Below are 25,744 nucleotides of genomic sequence, written 5' to 3' on the forward strand. Positions count from 1 at the left end.
TAACAACCAGTTGTTAAAAACTTTTAAATTCAGTTTTGGGAAGACTTGCAAACTTTAAACTTGATTCATTGCTTAATTTTTACCAACCAGTTGTTAAGCCCAACAAACTTTATACTAATTTTAAACTTTTTTCTATGTAATTAACAACAAGACAAAGAATTTGATCAAATGGAATTGATCAAGAAAAAATGGAATGTGTTTTAGGAATTTTGTTAATTTATATAATTTAATATGACAATTAGCATTTCTGTATCTATTTCATTATTTGTCATTATCTCTTTTTTTTTAAATTGTTGGTAAAAAAAAATTTTTTTTGCTAGCGCTCTCGAGCGCTAGCAACTACGTTAGTCATTTTCACTGGAATATGCATGCTCGATTCCATAGAAGGGGATTCTGGTTATACTGTACCACTGTAGATAAACTGTACCATTTGAATTTCGTTTTATCATCTTTACATTAAGTTTTTTGTTTTATTGTAAACGTCAAAAAGTAACAGTAGCTTAGGTCTCATAATGAAAGTTATTTTTACTATTATAATAAATAGTTAGCTCATATGGAGAAATCACGTACACTTAATTCATGAGCTAAATGCCACGTCACAATGTTCTCATTAATATTCATGTCTTCAAATTGTCTCCCTTAGGAATGAAAATTACATACCTTTTATGTATGAAATTTTAAAACTTTAATTTTTTTTAGAATGAGAACATGTGTTGGGGCAATGCATAGATTAACTGTGTATGTTTTTGTCACCACAATCAGTGATTCACGCTTCAAATTCGCTTTGAATTCCTCTCTATCAAACCATTATAGATAATCTAAAAATGGGACTATACCGGCTAAAATGAGTAAATAAATAAAAAAACAGCTAAAAATATCAGCTTGAAACAGAATAGAATTATTACCCGAAAAATCTCATTCAATTTATAACGAAAATTCTTAAATAAAAATATGCAATATGCCTAATGATTCAATATAAAGCCTAAATGCCTAGGTGCAAGTCCGACAGCGTACTGAGAAAGTCTTGAAAAATGCTAAATTGAAAGTAAAAAGGAACCGTTAAGACTTTTAAAATTTGAGTCAAGATTTCTGACACAACAAGTTTGCAATGTAAACTTTGTAAATATATGAGGAACTACTTTACCTATGTATGGCAAGTATTTTTAAAATAATTCCAAAATCCCTTCATGACGTCTTTCATCACTAAAACACACTTTATTCCTACAACGCCCCGCTTCGATTTTTCAGATTCAAAAGGCACCGCTCTCTCAATATCTAATGTAAACAAAACAAGCACATTCCGATCCCGGAGGTAGTAAATGAGAGAACCAAATGAGGAGAAAATATTTCCGAAATACTTATTAATTAAAATTTGCGATTTTTCTCATTCCTTTCTATATATTCTATTATACTGAAAATCGCCATTGATTTGTGATAACAAAATGGCCGCTATGCAAATTAGTAAATTGTACACGATTTTTCCATATGTTTATCTTAACTTTCTTCAAGCTCGGAAAACAACTTTGAATATGTTTTCCGAGCTTGCCGGAAAGGCCCGAGAAAATACGATTCCAATGGTTCTTGAAAATGTTCACCTCGAAATTGAAATAACAGTAGATGCATAATGATTAAGGCACAGTCAATGAGCCATGCCATTGTTGATGTGAAGCCCATTCATAGGCGTCGGAACCGGGGGGGCTAGGGGGGGCTTAGCCCCCCCACTGTTTTTGCCAAGTTATACCTAACCATTAGAAACATAGCATGATAGAGGGTTCAGCCCCCCCACTTTTTCTCGCAGGAAAGATTATTGTTCCTAAATTTAGCTTGAAAGATTGAGAAGTTAGATTCAGAAGCATACTAGCTCCCCCCCCCCCCCCCCCCCCCACGGATTAGGAATTTCATGATTTTGGAAGGAAAAAACTGTGGGTAAGAATTTTTTTTTTTAAGCAGAGGTATACTAGCCCCCCCCCCCCCCCCCCGGATTAGGATTTCCATGATTTTGGAAAAAAAAATATGGGTAAGAAATTATTTTTTTTAAGCATAGGTATACTAGCCCCCCTCCCCCCACGGATTAGGATTTCCATGATTTTTTTAAGCAAAGGTATACTAGCCCCCCTCCCCCCACGGATTAGGATTTCCATGATTTTGGAAAAAAAAATATGGGTAAGAAATTATTTTTCTTTAAGCATAGGTATACTACCCCCCCCCCCCCCCCCCCCCCCCACGGATTAGGATTTCCATGATTTTGGGAGGGGTTTTTTTGTCAATATTTCTGAGGATTAGTCTAGCCCCCCCACTTTCAATTTGCTTCCGACGCCTATGCCATTCTAAATTCAGACCAACTCCAGCACAATTCCGGTACACCACTGTGCCTTCCTTTTGTTAATTCATCGCTTCAGAAATTTAAACCTACGTTTTAGATATCTGTTTCTGTGTTTTACGATGGCTTCCGCGCTAGCTCACCACTTTCATTACGTGGATTCAAGAACACGCTAGCTTTTTTCAACTAAGAAACGTTTGGTTAAGTCGTGCATATATTAGTCGGTCAGTTAAGAACATGTGACGTTAAAGGTGGCAGGGGATAGTTTCGAAGAAAAGACCCGAAGGAAAGACCCGGTCAAAATTTTGAAATAAAGGGAGAACCTTGGGTTTGGCTTGTTATTTGAGGGGTATAAATTGGTAGAATATTTATTGCATTCATTTTGTGGATAGAGGAGCTCATGTCAATTTCATTGATATTATGACACTTCATTACTGGTAGCACTTTTCATCAGATATGGAATGAAAATGCGAAACTGTGGCCAAAATTTTCACTTTCGGTTTTGTGCTTGAAAAGTAGGGTGGGTTCAGAACACGAAATGTCACTCGAAAAGAAGGTGATTGACCCCCCATCAATTGGTGATTATTTGCATGGGTATACATTAAGCTACCAATCCTATGTTAGTTTATGGCAGTTGCTCGGGACTGGAGCGTGGTTCTGGACCCGTGAAAATGTGAAAAAAGGGCCATTTTTTCAGAAAATTTTGAGACCTTCCCTGGCTATTCTTTATAGTGCTATATGTAAGTTGTACTTGTTTTATTCTGAAATGTTTAAAAATTCTCAAGAGTCGGGACCATGTGTCCCCTGCATGCAAACCAATTTTAGCAAATTTAAAAATCCACTGAAAAATTAAATCACATATATGAGCATTATCTGCCTCACATTTCCTCGACCAAAAAAACTATCCCCTGCCACCTCAATTAAACAGGTCACAAATCAGATGATACCACGAACGAGAAACCTTTTCAACAAATCAGCACTAGTAAGTATTTTATTAAATACATGTAGATCACTTAATCGTTAAGTTTTTTGGGGGGGGGGGGGATTCGCCCCCCAATATTAAGATTGACAGCTATATATGACGTAACAAACACACGAGAATATAAAAAGTATCTAAAGATTTTTTTCAGGAAATGTACAGATTTTCATTAAAAAAATGTTTTAAAGAGTTAAATTGTTCTGTCTGACATCGCCATTAACTCTTAAATATCATTGTAATCTCGATGCGAATATGGTCGATGAAGTCGGCGGATATAGAGTTCAATCGTTTCTGCGAATTTCAACGATAATTTCAAATTCAGCAAACTAAAATAATATTATCAATGACCATAAGTGCAAAACCAAAAAAAGTATAAACAACCGACTAAAGATATTTAAATACAAATCAAACACATAAAGTAAAACCATCAGACATAAATGTAAAACGAACATACATCAACATGAAACATTGGGGCTGGGGGGGGGGGGGGGGGGGGGCAATATGCGTCATCGATTATTCTGTTCTACGTAAGAAAGCGCAAAAGCCTCGGATTAGTTTTTTAAAGTATATCACAGATGCATACTAATTTCTAAGGTTGCATGATGAAAATAATTTAGGCCAAGATGATGGAAAACATAGGACTACTCGTATATACTCCTAGGTCTACTTGTATATACTCCTAGGACTACTCGTATATACTCCTAGGTATACTCGTATATACTCCTAGGACTACTCGTATATACTCCTAGGACTACTCGTATATACTCCTAGGACTACTCGTATATACTCCTAGGTCTACTCGTATATACTCCTAGGACTACTCGTATATACTCCTAGGACTACTCGTATATACTCCTAGGTCTACTCGTATATACTCCGGACTGACTGGACGTCCGTAACGGACTATCTTTTATCACTGTTAAGTATGTATTATATTACATATGTTTGAATTGAAAGCAATGCTTAAATGTTTTATTTATTTGGTTATTTGAAAATTAACGGCATACGTTTATTTTTATTAGTTTTGTTGAATTAATCTGTTTTTATTCTGTAACCAAATTCATATTATTTTATTCAGGTAAATGTTACCCCCTACTTTGGCGCGTCCTACATCTCTCGCACCAGAACCTATAGTTTTTTTTTGTAATAGCCCATTTAGGGTCTACGTTTCTGGGTTCTAGTTTTTCCATCTTTTTGAACTGAGCTCCTAGAAATATTTTTACATACTTCAGCTTAAATATCGTTAAAAATGTTAGTGAAAACAATGCACTTACCTCCTTCATTCTTTCATAGAATACTCTCTTTTTTGTCTAGCAACCTGTCTTTTTGTTGCAAGACAGCCTTTGTCGTTTCGTTATAGTATCTGTTTAAAGGTCTTACGTTCTTAAGTATAAAAAACGTTATGATATAATGATTATAACAAAATATATTTTAACCTACATTTAATGACTTTCCATGGACGTTTGTGTTTAACATCGCCTCAATTTTATGTTCCCAATGACTGTAAAATGTCAAAAAAACTACATTTTAACTGCAATCTGAAGTCATTGGCGTAGAATTAATGAACACAGAAACGGTCTACTTATGACGCGGCTATGTTTAGGTTGTCCGATAGGTTAAAACCATATAAAATGATGTTATTTTCAATAAATTAAACACTAAAATAGTGATCAGAAGAGTTCACCAATTGTGATACGTAGAATACATTTAAGGCTTCCGAGGGAATTTTTTATTTTACGTCACATGACCACAATAGTCCCGTGACTCGATATTTTTATATTTAAAAAAATCAACAATAAAATGCATGGACGCAAGTGAAAGACAGCATTTTACACAACCACTTTCGTCTTTAATAGAAAAAGTGGAATCATATCTACTCGAAAAGTGCTGGGGGGGGGGGGGGGAATCGACATTTATATTGCATGTCTACAGTTGATCGAAAACAACAGTTTATGTCAAAAATAAAGGGGCTTTTATGAAAAATATCGAAATTATATTTCCGAAACTATGCATCATCCCCCAGCAATATTCATCACCATTGGCATTTTCGCTTACATTCTAACATTTCCTAAAAGAGAGCCTTCTTTATCTTTCACTTGCGCCAATCGATTAAAACCAGTATCACTAATTTTCTCCATTATTTTTGTAGATTCCAAACGCACCAGTGAGGCAAAAGTAGGGGAAGCAACCCCAGGTTTATGTACTTACCAGTGGCGCCGAATTTAAATTTATATATTGATATCTGATCAATTAAAATCTAATATAAACGTCTTTTGTGTACCTTGTTTCTCATGATTTATATAATGATGCATTTATCACTGAATATATTTGTTGTTTAGGTACATAAATATTATTTCGTAGCCTTTTATACTGAAAGACACTTGATGAAAACGATAAGACTGATGACAATATCTAACATATTTATTCACTAAATTGTTACCAATAATTACATTTTTCATTTTTTTTTGGGGGGGGGGGGATAACAAAACAACTTCATTCAAATTGTTTAATGTTAAATGTTCTTGCATGCACATCAACGTTCAACTAGAGCATGTGAAAAGGGCATGTGAAAAAAATAAAAGAACAAATCAAAAACAAATTTGGGGGGGGGGGGGGGGGGTTAAAATTGAACAGATATAAACAATATATTTTCTAATATTAAATATAGTACATTTTAAACAGAATATAAAATATTTCTAATTAATATTAATTTTCTAAAAATCATTTAAAATGCAAATTGTTGTATATTTGTATATAAATAAAAACTTCAGAAGGTACATAATTGTTTCTTTATTGAAAAAATTAATGACAACACTATTTGGTGCAGAACTTGAATGTTATGGAGGTGCTGGGGATGCAATGGCTGTTTTCAAGGACATTTATATTAAAAAACAAAACGAGCAGTTTGGTGACAATATAATTTATTGAAAGTTTTTGAATCATCTAAATATGACTGTAGATTGCCTTGAAAAAAATGTGACCTTTTGAATTTAACTTGGATTTCTGTAACTTTGCAAAAGTAGTTATAGCACGATCATCTAAGGACAAAAATACCCTTGCATGGTGGAAAATCCAACAAAGTAATGAAGCCTCTAGTCAAATTGCATTCAACCATGATTGCAGAAATTCAAATGATCTTGGATACAATATCTACAATCAAATAATGTACAGATTTCCAAAAAATGCATGTTTCTCCATCTTTATTCTACAAAAGATAACCAGGTATAAAAAATTATGTAACAGAATCAAAATACTACCAGATCAAGAACAAGAATTGTAAACGCCAAAAATTTGTTAATTTTTTCCCTTTAAAACTGGTCAAAGCTGACAAAAACTGCCAAATAGAGCCACAGCTTAACCAACTGCAAAGCATGCATTTATGACTTGCAAAGCATGTCTTCACTGCATTTGTCATACACAAAAGAACTGCAGATTGCAATTGGCAAATGTCAGGAAATGACAGAAAGTTTCTTAACAACAACAAATCCAACCACATTAACAGGGGCAACAAATATCGCAAAAAACAATGGTGAATACAATCAATCCCATATTTGAGAAAAAACGGGGCAAAATTTCACTACAGTTATTTCCCAAAGTTCAAATTTAACACCAAAATTATCATATGAAAAAAGCGAAAAGAAAACAAAGAGAAAGTACAAAATTCACATGAAAAAAATAAAAAATGCTATTTCGCAAGATGATGTCGATATCCACTAATTTTTGTGCTTGGAAAAATCTTTCAGTTAACATGAGAGGAACAGATTGGCTACTGGATATACAACAAGAGAAGAAACCACAGTTAGGGAGAAAACACAGAATGAGAAAAACAAATGTTTAAAGAACAAATAATATCATGAACCATTCAATTCATACAATATCAATAAAGAAGCACTTGAAAATGAATTGGCTAGTATGCCCGCTAACCACCCCATTTACTGGACTAGGTTAGCCAAAAAAAAAAATATTACAAGAATCAAAGACAACACAATGTCACTGAATGCTGGTCAAGTTATCAAACAGTTTGCTATATCAAACGGCATAAGTCTAGAAAAATTCTCTTCCAATGAATATTTACGACGAGTGAGGAGGTAAAAAAAAAAGTTGCATACAGATTATCAGTTCCAACTTCACGTTCGGCAAAAGTTTTCAAAAAATCCTTAAAAGAAATATTCAGTGCAAGAAATTTTACACTGGTAAGGAAGTCACTCCAAAATGCAACAAAACGGTGAATTGCAAGAAAAACTAAACAAAATATATGGCAGAAAAATCCCCCTGAAAACAATTGTCAAGAATGAGTTCGACCGACTTGAAAAAGCTGGTGTTGTCAGACACACCAACTACAAAGACATGACAGAAGAAGTGGAACAATTCTGCAAGCTGATGTCAGAACATGGAGACATGACCCTATTAACTTCCTGACAGATAAAGAATTCAAACAAAGAAACCCAGAAAAAAAATACTGACGTGCAGTCATTCATTGCACGACCCCAACCCTACTTTTTTGGATTATCTGGTAAGACAAAGAACAACAAGTATTAGAAAAATAAACACATAAGTTACCAATACAAAAAACCTATATAAAATTGACAATTACATTAAAAAGGGAATACAATTATCCTACAAAGACAGTAAAAAAAATAAATCACATTTATTGCACAAATTTACCAATGTAATTAAAATTAGACGTTCTGAATCCGCTACCGCTTCTCAAACATCTAACAACATGCCATGCAGGGTCATGTCAGTGTGACTTTTCAAATATGAATAAACATTTCAGAATTATTCAATCAGCTTCGTGTTTCTAAAATCAACTCGGTTGAAGTTTTAAAATGGCGTCTGAAGACGTTCTCCAGTTATTCAATGTTTAAAATCTTAAAAAAGAACAGGAAGAAATATTAAGGTACAGTTTGAACGAGAAGGATTGTTTTGCCGTGTTACCAACAGGCTACGGGAAGAGTTTACCGTACCAGATTGCGATTCCGCAACAAAGAGCGGTGGGGAGAGAGCCAAAGAAGATAATCGTTTGCCCTCATGAAAGACCAGGTGGAAAGGCGTTCAAAAATACCAAACATTCGAGCGATATATAGAGGTAATATGGCATCTATTTGATAGATATCATTATGTGAACATAACTTGTAAACATGTAAAAAAAAATAGGTTGGATAGAAATAATCATTTTCGCGACGTACTGATTGGTCTAATGAATTTGTAAACATTGATGAAAGTAACACCGATTTATGTATAACACTGACATTCTGAGATTAATGTTCTGATCGTGATATTGATATTGATAACTATTTTATTAGATGGCACCCCAGAAGCTGACCGCATCATTAGGGATGGTGTATTTGATTATCTCTTTGGGTCCCCTGAGTTGCTCGTCGGGGATAGCACATTCCGAGACAAGCTCGATGCATTTGATGTTTCAACCATTGTTGTGGACGAGTTTCACACAATTGCATGTTGGTAAGTAAATATTTTTGTTTAGCAACTCCATTTATAAATAGTCTTTAGCATCGATGTATGTTAACGGCTTTAAAAAATATTACATTTGTAATTATAATTCAATAGAACACATGCCATGTTTTAAACTCATTTTCAATTACAATACCAGCTAATGACACCTCTCAAGCTCTTGTGTTTGAAATATGTTAGACACTGCATATAAAGTACATGTATATTAAGCAAAATGTGTTAACCTAATATTAAAGACAAGACTGTAATTGGATTTTTATTTTGTTTAAGGATGAGAAGGATGATGATGACAGAAACGCGTTCAGAAAATGGTTCAGCTACGTTGGGGAACTTCGTTCCATTTTCCCTTCTGCATCAGTTCTGGCATTCAGTGCAACCTGCACCCTTAAATTTTGCAGAAGAGTCCGCAAAGTCCTAAATTATTAGTGATGCAACTGAGATCCGACTGTCACCAGACAAACCAAACATGAAAAAAAATTCCAAATTTTGTTGACCTAGGCATAGCCTGGAGCATCGATCAGACTCATTGCCGAGAACTATTATATATTGTGAAAGCATTCGGGATGTCTCAAAAATGTACGGTTATATAACTTCAGAGGTTCCAGACAGCGTTTCCTTCTGTGAGATGTTTCATCCAGATGCAAAGAAGGAAAAAATACTGGATGACCTTTGCAACGAACATGGATCATTGAGAATCGTTATTGCAACCAGTGCCCTGGAAATGGGGATAGATATAACTGGTACAAACAATGTAATACTATATGGTGCTCCGAAGCAGTTAGTGGAAGTAGTGCAGGAGATTGGCCGTGCTGGTCGGGATGAAAATCAATCTCTTGCGTTATGCCTGCAATTTTTATCATACATAACATTATACGTTTTTCCTAAAGGCATTTATACCGGTACACATTGACAATACATTTGTGCATGTCCATAATTGTTTAGCTATTTAAGGATGAATAAAAAATGAACAACCTTGCATATATATGATAACTGTCATTACTTGAAACCAGAAATAATGCCATAAATAAATTGGGAATGAAAGATTCCCAATTTAATCATGCAGTCAATGCAGAAGCCCACACGTACAAACGAGCTATACAGAAAAAAGGGTTTTGCGTGACAATGATGCACCATTGTAATAAGTCAATTTTTTGTTAAGATATATACTCTGTCCAAAGATATCTTCTAATACATTTTGCTTATTTACTTGAAATACCTCAGGGCACAAATGATGTTCATTTAAGTATGAAAATATGATATATTAAAGGTGGTCTCATAAAGATGATGATTTGTCTCGGTGAGCTTTGTATTTGTAATCAGTGATCAACTACGTTTATAAAAGGGTTTTGTGTATAATTTCACCCCTTATAAAGATTTGCACACAATGTAGAGGTGGTTATGATTGTTAATGTATTACAATTAGCATTCACTTAAACTGTGTGTTAGCTTTCAAAAACTTTTTTATCATATTTGAAATTAACCCATGTTTTGTTTTTCTTTTTCATCTGAAGTTTGTGTAATATAGCGCATTGCAAATATGTCGGATTTTTCTTCATCATGATGCATCAACATTGGGTTTTTTGTGTCACCCAACGAAAAGGTTTCTGTATTTTAGAAAATTAGTACTGTTAAACATGTTAAAGTAAAGATAAAAGGAAAAAATATATCCCGATGCTCTGATCGTAGTTGTTTTGATATGATCATATATGCATGTTAAAGATTGAATTATAGCTAATTAAGTTTTTGTTATATTACAATTCAAGTCGTTTTTCTATAATGGATAACTATTAATATAAATTATGAAAGTGAATCATTTTAATGTGTCATTTAATGCAGACATGCATTTTCAAAGTTCTTGCTGCTGAAGCTGTGTGGCATGCATGCATGTTTGTTCCAGAGGATTTCCACAAAATTTGCCTTAAACAGTTTGCCAGAAGCTAACTTGAATACAAATTCTGAACTCGCCGCAAAGTTTCAGCAAACAGTTTGTCAGAAGCTAATTCTGAACTTGCTGCAAAGTTGCCGTAAACAGTTTGCCAGAAGCTAATTTGCATACGAAATCTGAACTTGCTGCAAAGTTGCCGTAAACAGTTTGCCAGAAGCTAATTTGCATACGAAATCTGAATTTGCTGCAAAGTTGTAGCAAATAGTTTGCCAGAAACAAATTTGTTGCCAATAGTACTCTAGAAGGTTTTTTCATGCTGTAAAAATTGTTAACAATTATTTACTGACAAATACAATAAAAACCATCCAATGATCTTGTTCTCAAACGCTATGATCGCTCAAACGCTATAAATTCAAAGTCACCAAGAGTGTCAACTTTTTTTTAATGAGCAGAACTTTGACTTGCTAACCCGCAGATATTAACGATAGCATAAATGCGTGGTTTTGATTTCTGAATCCTTATGTTTTATGTATGCCAGATACAAAGAGAGAAGTGGGTTCTCTTCTCTTTTTCTGGCCCTCTCCTCCATTTGCGTCTTTCTTCTCGGGGGTTGTGAATTTCCTATTGAGATATAACAACGATTATTCACAAACATATTATATATAAAATATCCACCACCAACCCGGTAACATTGTTACTTTGATGGACTGCCGTAACGTGTTTTCTTGCAGAAGCCTTTTGTTCGGAAAAATTCCTTGAACTATTCACACTCCGTTTTATCTAAAATATTTAAAGATGGAAACTTATATTGTTCTTATATTTTTCTGTACATGTTTATTATAAAATTATTTTCATAGAACCATTAGTGACTACATGATGCGATATGAATAATCTTAGTAATTAAGATTTACCTAACTTATACTCGCCAACAAACAAAACCGATACGATTAAAAAGGACATGCACATTAAGAGCCTCATTGGTTAATACCCAAGCGGAAGTACATGTGACGTATAATTCATTCTTTAGACATCCATGCTGCATGCTACGGAGCTGTACTCGAAGCGAAGTATAGGAAAAGTAATTAATATTTTTTAAATTTTATTGCCCGGGGGGGGGGGGGGGGGCAGAACCTAGTTGGTTCTTTTAGGACTAGGTGCCGTTTTTGACGTAGGTGGTCAATATTTTCACATACCTGAGTGGTATGAATATATTCGGCCTAGGTGAGCCGTAATTGTTAAAAAAAAGTTATTGTAATGAACCTAGGTGGTTTACCGAAAAATATGTGTAAAGCTATTGCATGAAAGATAACCTTTTAGTGAAAGGGGTAGCATATATATAAGGAATAGCTTTGAGACACGTTTGCAGATTCTCGAGGCGGCAAGCTGCACGTGCGGTTTATGATTTTGTTAGCTAGACCAGATGTAGACTGATGCATGATAAACGAATTGAAGTTTGAACTTGTTTGTTCATCATTAAGTTCGTATTAAGATTTTACGGGACTATATTTGAACATATGTTAGTATAATATATCTATCAAAAAAACCGACATAACTGAGTTATTAAGTTATATTAGAGTTATGCTGCTTGATGCGTACATGCGTGATATTTTATTTTTGTACATTGGTTATAGATGGTGCAGCCTACTATCTTACGGAAGAGACTTTCATTGAAAGGGTTGAAGCTCTTACCTGTCATAAAGAAGGTCAGAGGAGGAAGGCCAGAGGGTTTAAACGAATTTGCGCGTATTTCTAAGGAAAGGAAACAGACGTCTTGGAAAATGCTATAGAAAATATAGTCAATTCATTGGCAGGGGAAAACATGATTAAGCTTTTGGAACTGGCTGGTAGGGGTTAAGTTTTTTAAATAATTATTTAAGTGGTTATGTGATGGTTGGAAAATAAAGCTTTAAATCTTTTCAAGAGTTATTAACCTATGATATGCAAATGTTGTGATTAATACATGTACGAGGGCTGTCCAAAAAGTTCGTGGACAATCGCGTTTTTGTTATTTTAAACGGGTTTTTATATGCATATTGTATACCAAAATATTTGTCATAAAATTCCAAATCAGATTAAAGTGGTTTTGAATGTTTTCATTAAAATTAAACTTAAATTTTACTGTATTAAAGTGTCGCGAAAAGCACGAACGGCCCATTGTCAAAATTGTCCAAACTTCGAGATTGAGTTTTAAGATATGAATATTAACAATATTTTTAATACAGGTAAAACGTCAAAATATTCAACTGTGACGTAGTCAGAATTGTGAACGTCATTTTCATAGGTCATTTAAAGCCGTTTTTAATTGAGCAGAGGATATTTCAAGGAGTTAACGGCAAGAACATGTCTTTGATAACGCCAGAAAAAGCGATGTCGGCGGATCGCATGGAACAGCGCGCCATCATTAATCGAAAACACCGATCGAAACGAAAGAAATGATGGAGAACACAAAAAGGCATCGAAACATATCAAGATCACTAGTCTACAAGTGGCACAAACGATTTTCGGATGGAGTTTGCGATTTAAAGGACGCTGAAAGAAGTGGAAGGCCTTTGCTTTGTGACGATATAACGAAATCCCGCATTCATGACATTGTCATGAAGGACAGACGTTTGACGTTAAGAGAAGTCGCGTCAAGAAGTGATGTTAGCAAATCTTCGGTTTTTAATATCCTCACTGAAGACTTCTGTATGAGTCGTGTTTGCGCAAGATGGGTGCCCAGACTTTTATCCGTTGAGCACAAAAAAGACGAATGCAGACAATGCAAGGCTTTCATACAGAATTTCAAAAGAGGAGGAGAGAAGTGCCTTGACAAAATCATTACTACGGACGAGACTTGGCTGCATCATTTTGATCCAGAAACAAAAACAGAATCCAGCATTTGGAAACACCAGGGTTCACCAGCACCGAAAAAGGCAAGGTTGCGAAATCCGTGGGTACACGAATGCACATATTCTTTGCTGATCGGCACGGAATGATTTTGGTCCACGCTGTACCCTCCAGTCAGACGGTGAATGCTGCATACTACTCCAAGTAGAGAACTACCAATTTCATCACATTTAAATTGTAATTACATATTTAAAAACGTCCATTTCGCTACATATAGCATATTGTAATTCATAAATTTAATACCCGGACATTCTAATCTTAATTTTGATTTGTTTAATTACTATATATATGAATAAATTCACATATTCTAAAGCCACATACAGTGTACCAAACGACACATTGGTTTTATTTATTACAGGTGTTACGCCGCGACTTAGTTAAGGCAATTAAGAAAAAACGCCCTGCTATGGCTGTGAACCTTGAAAATATTATCCTACACCAAGATAATGCACCTGCACATACGGCAGCTTCCACATGTCTGGAAATCGAACTCCTAGGATTCGATCTTCTTGAACACCCGCCATACAGTCCGGATCTTGCTCCGATGGATTTTGCAATTTTTCCTTTCATCAAATCACAGCTAAAAGGAGTAAGATTTGTGGATTCTGATGAACTTAAACATGCTACTCGAACCATTGTATCTAAAATCGACAGTAAATGGTAATCGGATGTGTTCGATTCATGGCTAAGAAGGTGTGAGAAGTGTTTGCAGTGCAAAGGTGACTACGTTGAAAAGTAACAGAAACCAACGCGCTACGTACGACGTTATAAAAACGTCGTGTAGCCGTCAGACTGGGCAATGCGGCCTGTACAGGCAATGTTTTTGTAGTGATAACTACATTAAGAGAATAAACATTGTTCTGATTTTTATACACATGCATTATTATAGTCTATATTAAAATATTTTAATACTTTTCTAAATATAGCGTCGTTATTTAGAATGAAATTACATGTGTCCACGAACTTTTTGGACAACCCTCGTATTGGTATCTTTAGAAAGAATTTGTTGTGATATAAAATTTCTTTTTATTAAAACAGGAAAAGATATTGACGTTAACGAGGCAAGATGGTTATTGCATTGCTTGATAATTTTTGCAAATGAAGTGGGGCAACCAAGGCATTAGATGATTCAACGGTATGTTTTATATATGTACATGCTAAATAATGTGCATAAAACAATTCATACATGTAGATAAATACAGGTACATATATATGATATACATCTGTAATTTTGAAATTATATATGAATACCTAATTTTGCCGACACATATAAAGCAAATATGCAGTATGCTATTTTATTTTAAAAGCCTGTTGTAACATCATATTTTTAAGACTCTAGCACTAGTGCATCCACAGGGGGAAGTAGTACACCAGCACCTTAAGAAACTGCAGGACCTTCCAAAAAAAGGAAGCATGATGTTGATACAACCTTGGAGGAGAGGGTTTTGTCTTTGGAAAAAACGTCAAAAGGGGAGATGGTCCAGGAGTTTAAAGAGAAGGTGATGACACTATGCCTGCAGGATGACCCAAGCAATGCTTTAATCCTGCTGACTCTTGATGAACTGTCTAAAGCGGCTAGGAAATAAAACAATGAGGAGGCTGACATGTTTGAAGAGTTGTACAGGAAACCAACATATATCAGTCAAAACTTCAAATTTCTAATCTGTGTTTGTCTGTGTTAGGTGGGAAAGAAGCAGATGCAATTTCGAAAGCAATTTCTAAGTGTTTGAAAGAATAACCTTAAGGGTGTTATTTACTCAGGGTTTGAGTTCTCAAATTCCAATTGTTAAAAAGTTCAATGTAATGAGTAAAATTTGTTCTAAACACAAAAAGTATTTATGAAATGAATTATTATTGACAAAACATTCAATAGTTTTACTTTATTATGGAATTATGCTCAAACAAAAATTGACTTTTAGCCAAACAGAGGAAATTCGGACTAAATTTTGTAGATTTTGTTTTCTGCTAGAAGTTTTTTTGGCAGTAGTCTAATATTAAAAGTTAGGATTTTATATTTAAGTCTACGTAATTTTGCATATTTTCCGTTGGTTTTACCTCACTTATTCATTAAAATAATCTTATGGCCCGAATAATAATAATATTGAAAAATGCTTAAAAACAATAAAAAACATCATTTCTTAAAATTTTGATCATTGACCTCATATTAATTTTAAGCCAACAGAATAAGGTCAATATAAGTAGTTCAATATCATAAATGTTTTTGTATTATCATCATTCAATTATTTGTAAAATTGAATCAAAAATGGGTAAGGATTTGAAAACGGATAGAGGAAATTCGGACTGAATTATTTTAAAAAATTGATGCTGAAATCTTAATGTTGTGTACTTATTTAGTGCCATTACCATTCGTAAACTGTATCTTATTTTTTAAAGTGTTTAATTATTTGTAATATTTTTATAATTAAGAAAATCTCAATCGTAGTGTAAAATTTTATGGGATTTTTCTTGAATTTTCAATAAATATTCAATGGCCATTAACTCAAAAAGTAGGTCATTGACCTACTTTTCTGAAAGTGAAAAATAACAATACAAGCAAAGGTCTATAACACACAATAGATGGTTTTTCATTATCATCAGTGGATTTTTTCTCATTCTGAGTAAACGTCATCCTTAAGCAAAGCTGAGAGTAAGAATGAATATGTTAAAACATAAAAACGACCAGAGTCCCCGTTGAATGGTTTATATCCTTATCAACCATCTTTGTATCCTATGATGTCCAGCGTGTACCCCAATATGTTCAATATGGGGGAGGGTGGGGGGGGGGGTATATTGGATATGGAAACCAAGGTAATCGAGGGGGTAAACAAGGCTATAGGCATTATCGTCCTAAGGGTCCTTGCTTTTTCTGAAACAGCAATATGCATTTGATAAAAGATTGCGAGAAAATGAAGTTGGCTAAAGGAAATAAGTAGATGAGATCATAATGTTCATGTTCTTGTTCTTGATACAGCAACATGTATGATATTTTTCTCAGGTATAGATGTGTATAACATAGGCGTCGGAAGCAAATTGAAAGTGGGGGGGCTAGACTAATCCTCAGAAATATTGAGAAAAAAAACCCTCCCAAAATCATGGAAATCCTAATCCGTGGGGGGGGGGGGGGGGGGGGGGTAGTATACCTATGCTTAAAGTAAAATAATTTCTTACCCATATTTTTTTTTCCAAAATCATGGAAATCCTAATCCGTGGGGGGTGGGGAGGGGTGGGGGGGCTAGTATACCTATGCTTAAAAAAAATAATTTCTTACCCATATTTTTTTTTCCAAAATCATGGAAATCCTAATCCGTGGGGGGGGGGGGGGGGGGGGGGCTAGTATACCTATTCTTAAAAAAAAAAAAATTCTTACCCACATTTTTTTTCCTTCCAAAATCATGAAATTCCTAATCCGTGGGGGGGGGGGGGGGGGTGGGGGGGGGGCTAGTATGCTTCTGAATCTAACTTCTCAATCTTTCAAGCTAAATTTAGGAACAATAATCTTTCCTGCGAGAAAAAGTGGGGGGGCTGAACCCTCTATCATGCTATGTTTCTAATGGTTAGGTATAACTTGGCAAAAACAGTGGGGGGGGGGGGGGGGGGGGGCTAAGCCCCCCCGGTTCCGACGCCTATGTATAAGTGATATTTTACAAATTGTAAAAATCTGTTTAATACTTTTTCTATTAATGAAGTTTTGGTTGGTATAAACTATCATGTTTGCAGATGTAGTTGTACTATAAGAATAAATTCTTTTGTCTTGTAATCCGAGGGACACTGACACCCTAGTTATTCGTCACGTGGATTGCAGGCAGAAGAATTCTTTCTTCAGGTGAAATTAATGCTGATTGCATTGTTGGAAATTTACATTATACATGTATCACATAATTATTATTTTTAAGAAAATGAAGTTTGCTCCAGAACTTCTATCCTTCATGGAGGTTTCATTTTGGGAGTTAAATAGTGGTTTCAATCCCATGAATATGAATATAAGTGACCAACCAGCATGGATTACACTTGCAAGAAGAATTGCGTAGCCTGCAATCCATTCCCCTCGAGCAGAGGAAGTAATTGATGGCGATTTACATTTTGATATTAACGCTTTACCAATACGGGATCCAAGTAAGTTCATTTCTGGTCAGATTCATTCATTTGTACCGGATTGGGAGTGTATTATGGATAAGATTACATCAAAAACAACGATGTTTTAAAATGGATAAAGAATGGTGTCAATGTGTTTGATTTCTTTCAATCATATAAAGGAAATTTTAAGGGAAAATATTACGATTCGAATGTGCCTCCCAAACATTACAATCTTTTAGGTAGAGTGGGTGAGTGTCAACCCCAAAGAGTGGTTATGCCCCTTACTGTAGAACGAAGTAAGCCATCTTTGTCATGATGAACGTTATATTAATTTATGGATTAAGGATCTGCCTTTTCGGTTAGAGACACTGAAAGATATTTATCGTTTGGTAGATAAAAATGCTTTGTTGATTACGTGTGATGAGAAATCGGGTTACAGTCACTTACAAATAGATGAAGAGTCTAAGGAATTTTTTGGTATTCAGTTTGGAGGATTTTTCATGGTGTATTCAACATTACCATTTGGTTGGAAGGCTTCAGCCTTTATTTACCAATTCACAGGTATGTGTGTTACCTTTTATCTTAGGACATTCTCTGTGAGTAACTCTTTGTACATAGATGATAGGTTTGTTGCTACTAGGGGATCTGATTCTGTAAATGATGTGAAAGTTCATGAGGAGGCTAGGAGTTTGGTATATGGTTTAGTTGAACTGTTGACAAGGTTGGGTTATACTTTAGCATTGAATACATATTCTTTAAATCCTTCAAGTTGTAAGAGGTATTTAGGTTTTTTAGTTGATTCAGTTAGGGAAGCTTACATATTACCAGATGATAAAAAAACAAAACTCATTGATCTTCGAGAATCAATTTTAAAAAGAAAGGAAGTAGATATCAAGATATTGCAAAGATTTACTAGAAAGTGTATTTCTATGAGTCTGGTAATCCCAGGATGTAAGTTGTTCTGTAGAAAAATAAATGCTGGAATTTCTCAAGGTTTGAAAAATAGTAGGTCTGTACAAATTTCTGGATCCCTAAAAGAGGAAATTGAACATTGGAGATTTGTAGATAAGTGGAAGGATTGTTCTAAATGGAGATTGGAATTTCACATTTTATACTGATTTTTCTGGATTTAGATATGGTGCGTGTGTAAGATTTGGGGAGGAAGACTTAGTATTAGGAGATTATTGGTCAGAAAATGATGTAAGGTCAATACATGTTAAGGAGGCAGATGCAATCTTGAGGTCTTTGTTATCTCTTAGTAGTATGGTGCAAGATTCACGAGTGGATGTATACGCAGACAGCATGGCTGTTACTGGTTCTTGGAGTAGTCAGGGTAAGAGATGTAAAGAGCTTAACGATATCATAAAAGATGTTTTTTCAGTTTATTGTTGCAAAAAATATTGATTTACGCTTAACATGTGTGTCCTCAAAGTTGAATGAGGCAGATAAACCTTCTAAAATCTTAAGTGCAGCAGACACTATGCGTAGCCAAAAGACATGGATGTTGGTGGAGACAGCACATGGTCCACATGCAATAGATTTAATGGCACAAAATTCAAATACAATGAGTCCAAAAGAGTGTATGCCTTTAAAACATTTTACACCTTGTGCAACTCCTCTATCAACAGGTATTAATGTCTTTTGTCAAGATATTAGAAAGGAAATCAACCCTTCCGTTTTTCCTTCCTTTGGATTGATCTTTCCTATTATTTGTTTACTCGAGCAGCAAAAGGTCATGTGTACGATAATAGTTCCTATGATGGAACCCTTACCAAAGTTGTTAGGTAATTCTGTAGGGTCATTTTGAATTGGTGTAAACGGTGAAAAAGAGGTGGTTAAGATTCCATCTAAGAACGGTTTTGTGTTGGATAATGTAGGTTTGAGGTGGCCGTTGTTTGCTTTAAAGGTTTTATTTGTGTGACTTATTTCTGCATCTGGTTTTTATTGCAGGATAATCCAGGAGAAATTGAGATTGACTGGGACGTAATAGATAGGAGGCTTTTGGAACTGGACGGGAAAATTGTTACTTCTTTAAAGTGTAAAGAAAGAAACAGTCTTGTAGAATCTTTTCTTGGATTTTTAAAAGCTTCTCCTGGGTCTCCAACTTTATTGTCATGCACTCCAAATGATGTCCGTAGGTTTTTAGTTTGGAAAGATCTAAAGGGAAAGTATGGTGGCATATATCTGCCCCTTGTGTGCAAGTTATTTTTCTATCAAATATGTTGACATGCAAGATAAATATGTTGACATGCTAGCTAGTTATGTCAACATGCAACATAACTATGCAGACATGCAAGAAAATTACAATCAAATAAGAATTATGAATCAACGGCCGGAACGGCCACAAAGGCATCGAGCTGACATTTTCTTTTATATTGAATGATATCAATAATTTGAATTTCTGTACTGTACTATCAAATAATATTAGAATAAAAAAGGAAATGAATTATGTTTTGTGCTGTTTCTAAAACAATAATCAGTATATTTCGTTATAAAATAGGTAATTGCGTTTATAATACAATAACTCATCATGGTTACAAAAAATCAAAGAAATTTCAAAGTTCCAAAAAAAATCATTTTCTTTCTGCTTTAAAAAATCTATGCACAATTTTCACAGGCTTATAATTTGAATACATTAACAGTGTGTCCCTAATTATAATAATAAAACATACTTTTATTTATTTCAATTCCCGTTTGAAACAAGATTACCTATGCTATAGCTGTTTACAAACAAAGCCACAACACGTGCTATCAAAAATGCTTGACCAAACCAACTGCATTTATATCGTGTTTATTAATTGCAACAAAATATCTAGATAAGTTTATCGCTTACAATTATTTTGGAGACCATGCCCGATAACAAATAAATTACATATCAAATTTTATTTCTATCGGGCACAGTCTCCAATCAAAATGTAAGCGATAAACTTAAATAATATTTTAGTGAATGTTTACTTTGCACTTTATTGTATTCATCCGCCATTGCTTGATTAGGCAAATTTATACTAATGCAATGAGTTGTCAATAACCAGGAAGGCTAGTTGGATTTTTTGTTCACAATTTAGTTGAATAAAAGGAATACAAATCTTGTAATACGTTTAATACTTCGAGGAACTTATTTTTATGCGCATTAAAAAGGCGGTGCAGAGCATGAATTTTTGGACGATTGCCAATCCAGACGATCGCTAGAAGGCTGCCGAGCATTAGCTCGGCGCCTTAAAAAATTCAACAAATCTTAAATATTGCCCACATGTGACATCCAATATGCTAGATGCTTATTTATGTCGACATGCTACTTATTTATGTTGACATGCGAGATAAACATGTTGACATTTAACCTGTTTATGTTGACATGCAACTTATTTATGTCAACATGCTACTTAGTTATGTTGATATGCAAGATAAATATGTCAACATGCAACTTAGTTATGTTGACATGCGAGATAAATATGTTGACATGCAACTTAGTTATGTCAACATACAGCTTTGTTATGTAGACATGCGAGATTATATGTTGACATGCAACTTTGTTATGTTGACATGCAAGATAAATATGACAGACACATTGTAAAATATTTCCACATTCTAATACAACCACCCCCCTCCAAGGTGCGAACCAATTGTATATGATTAATAAATACAATAAATAATGTTGAAATTACCCCAAATCTGCCATAAACAATGTTGAAATTACCCCCAATCTTCCATGAAAATAAAAGGAAATAGGGAAAATATTTGCAGCAATATGCATTATAAATACTTAAAAATTATTACGGGGAACTTAGCCCCCCCCCCCCCCCCCACTCTTTTTTTTTTTTGCAAAGTTCATCCGAGAGGATATTGAATAAGACATATTTATAAGGATTCTTTTAGATGGAGAATACAATTTTGTTTAATCGCAGAGAGGGGCGAATGTTGGGGGCCTGCAAATTTCAAGAATTAAAGACCAAAGGTTAGATTTTTTTTTAATGAATCTAATGTGCATTGTAGTATTTGCCACTATATATTAATCATTCATCATTAATTACTTTAAAGTTCAAATTAGATGTATACCGTAATAATTATTGATAATGATATGTATGATATGTACTAGAGTACTGTATATGTGCATGTCATGATGCGCACTCTATTTAATAGGATGACCGAGTCTGTTTTGAATTTCAGTAATTACAAAATTTGAATTAGGCGAAGAAACAAGAAATATTCGGCTTGTTTTAAGTGATGGGTGTATAATAGATGATGAAGATGTTTTTCAACAACTTGAAAGCAACGAACTGTACGTCTTGAAAGCAGAAGAAGTTTTAAACATTCCCCAAGAATCATCAACTCCATCAGGAGGGCCAGAAGCAGGTGTGATGTGTTCCAATATGCATAAATCGTATCTTCCCAAGTCAAAAACTTGTCTTGGGAAGAGTGCTGCCATGCATGCATTCTAAATGTTTATTTCAAGAAATACCATTAATGTATCAATTGCATGCAGTTGATTTAAAGAATGTTCATAACATTATTCAATATCATGGGATATAAACACTTAAAATTGGCATATTATCATAATGAGTAACGATTATGGTATATGATTGTATGGAAAGTAGTCAAGGTAAAGATTAACTTTACATACTTAACTTAATTGATTTGTAGCACAATATATTAACAGGACTTAATGATCCGTCTCGAGTATGGCCGGTGCCTGGAAATTTACACCTGGCTTATTACCCTATTAAATCATGATTATTTATTCATAAATTTAACATTAGGCAATACAGCCCATCGGTTTACAACAATCCATACAATACAATAAAATACAAACATCTTACTCCTTGGAGTCTAAAATGGGGGGTGAAACCCCTCGTCATGTGTTCCACAACAAATTAAATGTACCAATGATATACCAATTGAAAATACAGTGTTTTAAAAGTCAACAAGCGTCACACATATCTAAGGCATAGTATAAATCTCAAACACACAACACACAAGAGAACGTGTCTCCAAAACACACTGGATGAGTTTCATGCAGTCTGACAGTCAGTTATCTCGGACCAACAAAGCACATTTAATATATTTAGCAAGACCAACCAAGGTAGATACGTGTTCCGAGCCCAACAACTGAAGTAATTTAAATTTACTTGGAGATATTGAAATAGTACTCGCTTAGATATTTTTTCGTAAATTGTAATATTTTGGACATTGAAGAATAAAATGAAACTCGTCTTCGATTTGTTGAGTATCACAAACATCACATAATCGAGCCTGTCTGCTTTTACCTTGGTATTTTCCCGTTTCAATATTTAAACAATGTGAAGACAGTCTTGTGCGAGAAATATGTGTCTTAAGATTATTCTGGATTGGTTTTGTTAGGTATGATTGGATTTTCGAGTAATTGTGTTTTGCAAAATATCTGAATAAAATACACTTTGAAGAATTTTCCATAAAGGCATTGCTTTCTTGCAAGTTAATATCAAAAATTCTATTCTCATATATATGTAAAAACTGGCCAGGAATAAGTGACTGCTGTCTAATCCAGAATTCTCCTAGACCCACATGAAACAAATCATTGTTGACATCTCTTGCCCAATTGACACTAGAAGCTGTACAATTCTCAGCACTTTTTCGTAAGTAATTATTAGACGATTTTAAAATACAATTTTCTGTTTTTTAGTAATTTACACCAGTATTTCATAATTTTCAATTTTCTTTATAAAATAAGCGGACGTCGACCTAATTCACTATAAATCATATAATTACACGCATTACGTCTAACACCAAGAACATTCTTACAAAATGAAAGATGTAAACGCTCAATTTCTGGTAATTTATGAAAACCCCAGAACTCACTTCCATATGAAATTACACTTCCAACATATATATCGAATAGTTGACACCAGGTTTCTGCGTTAAATTCAAATTTCTGAAGATTTCGGTTTAATCCAAAAAGTGCTTTTCTGCCCTGGTCTGCTAGTTTCTTTTGAGTTGTATTAAATTTGCCGTTATAATTCAAACACAATCCTAAATAATTAAAGGAATCAACATTTTCCAAAATTTCATTGTTGTATGTCCAGGAATGATTTATGGCTCCTCCTTTTCTAAATACTAATGTTTTGGTTGTATCGGTATTAACAGTTAAGTTCCATAAAGTAACATTCGTGTAAGGAATTTAGAGTAGTTTGGAGCTCTTCTGGTGAATTTGCGAATATAATGGTGTCGTCTGCAAACATTAAAACAAACAGGTTTAACTCTCTTAGTTCGACGGGCTGACACTTATTACTAATGAAATGATTTTCTAGATCGTTTATATACATGTTAAAAAGAATCAAACGCTTTTTTGTATATTTTGTACACAAAACAATTCACTACCTGGCAGACACAATGTCAATATATGTAACGTTCTGGTTCGTGAACTCGAACACTCTCTAATACCTATATGGGCGTTGCATTGAACCATGAAAAACAATCAATACAACTGGAAATCAAGCTACATAGGAAATAAATTGTTTTACCCTTATGTGTTTCTTGGTCTGTGTGTCGTGTCTGTGCGTAACAAATATGCCATCTGGTTGTATCCTTATTTGAACCAATAAGCAGTCAACTTCTTGTTAAATGACGATTTTGTTTATTTTTAGCTTAAAGGATGACTGCACTTAGTGCCGGGTTTTGGGTCTCTTTTTGTTGCTTCTGTTGCGTTCTTTGTCCTATATAGTTAGCAAATAAGATGCTACCTTACACATCATGTGATATAATTTTGTATTCACAACAGAGAAAAAAAAAGTAAGAAGTAGCAGTTTTTTCTCATGAGCGCATGTTTGTCTATGATTAATCTCCCTTTAACACAATTTAAATAATGCAAATATACAACTACTGTTTAACGGAGAACAATAGACAAACATACCCTGACTTTGTATGATTTAGTTTTAAAAATGGACGTCCTCGTTTAATATCGTAATTATGGAGATTCAAGAAATCGTGAAGACCCCCGCCTTTGAAAACAAATTTGTACTTGGTAACAACCTACTTTTATTTAACGCAATTACGTAAAGTTGCAGTTTGGGTGTTGACAATTTCTGCAATTGAAAGAAAAAATCATCTTTCAACAGTTTATATTCTTGCAAATATTGCATGCACTGGTACTTAAGTGCAGTCATATCCTTTTCATACAATTTTTCGTCAGATTTCTCATGTGAGCAACTAATAGTCACATATGTTTGAAATTTCAAAACACACTTTGTTACCTCGACCATATAATGGGATCCATTTTTGTACGTAATGATTAGGGGTAAATTTCTGTTAAATGACGACTTTGCTGATGTTGTATATTCAAATCGGAGCGGGGATATCACTAGTGAGTGGCTCACAGATATCTTGTTCGTTTTAAATGTTTAACTTGGTAAATTTGTACCGATAACAGACTTAACTGGTCCAGTTATGTCATGAATATTTATATTTATCTCTAGGTGTTGAGAATGCCACAAGTCCCAACCTGCACAATATGTACAGATCGGTTCTGCGATACATTTTTGTACCATGCGGCGACATCGCTTGTGCAGTGTGTACTGCTGAACTGGAGGAGCGGGGTAGTCAGTGCCACTTTGCAGAGAGTCGTTCACATCAACTTCAAAACTCTTCTATTGGATTAAGTGTAGATGTTCAAAACATTTGACTGAATTTCAATTGTGTAGGCTAACTAATGTCAAGCAAATAGATTTTAATTGATGGTTGAAATATACATGACAAGCAAAATTTACTTTAATATACGGTCGAAGTTGTACATATATTCTAGATTCACCATCTCTTAAATTCAGATTTGAAGAGAGAAAAAAAATTATAACTCGAAATAAAAAAAACTTAACTTACTGCTACGACAAAAGAAAAAAATATAAGCTTCTCCAAAAATGAGCTAATATGCTCTTGTTTAAATTTCTTATTATGAATTTGAGCAAAACTATATTTTACATTTATATGTAGACTGTATAGAACGCTATACAATTTGATTAGAAAATATCATGTTTAAATTTTGTTAAACATAAAATATTGAGAGTATAAGCAGTAAGGTTGTGATCTTTCTGAAGAATAATGGCTGCCAGTGCAGAACGTCAAGTAAGTAATATCCAATGAAACACCAAATAAAAGAGAT

The 25,744-nt window shown here is 34.3% G+C and overlaps 2 pseudogenes; both read left to right on the top strand.

Moving 5' to 3' along the window:
• Positions 1-25,744, top strand: part of LOC128174683 (uncharacterized) — a 131,508-nt pseudogene that overhangs the window by 50,214 nt on the left and 55,550 nt on the right.
• LOC128172740 (uncharacterized) lies at positions 12,291-15,131 on the top strand (annotated as a pseudogene).

This window comes from Crassostrea angulata, chromosome 2, assembly GCF_025612915.1.
Source record: "Crassostrea angulata isolate pt1a10 chromosome 2, ASM2561291v2, whole genome shotgun sequence".
NCBI lineage: Eukaryota > Metazoa > Mollusca > Bivalvia > Ostreida > Ostreidae > Magallana > Magallana angulata.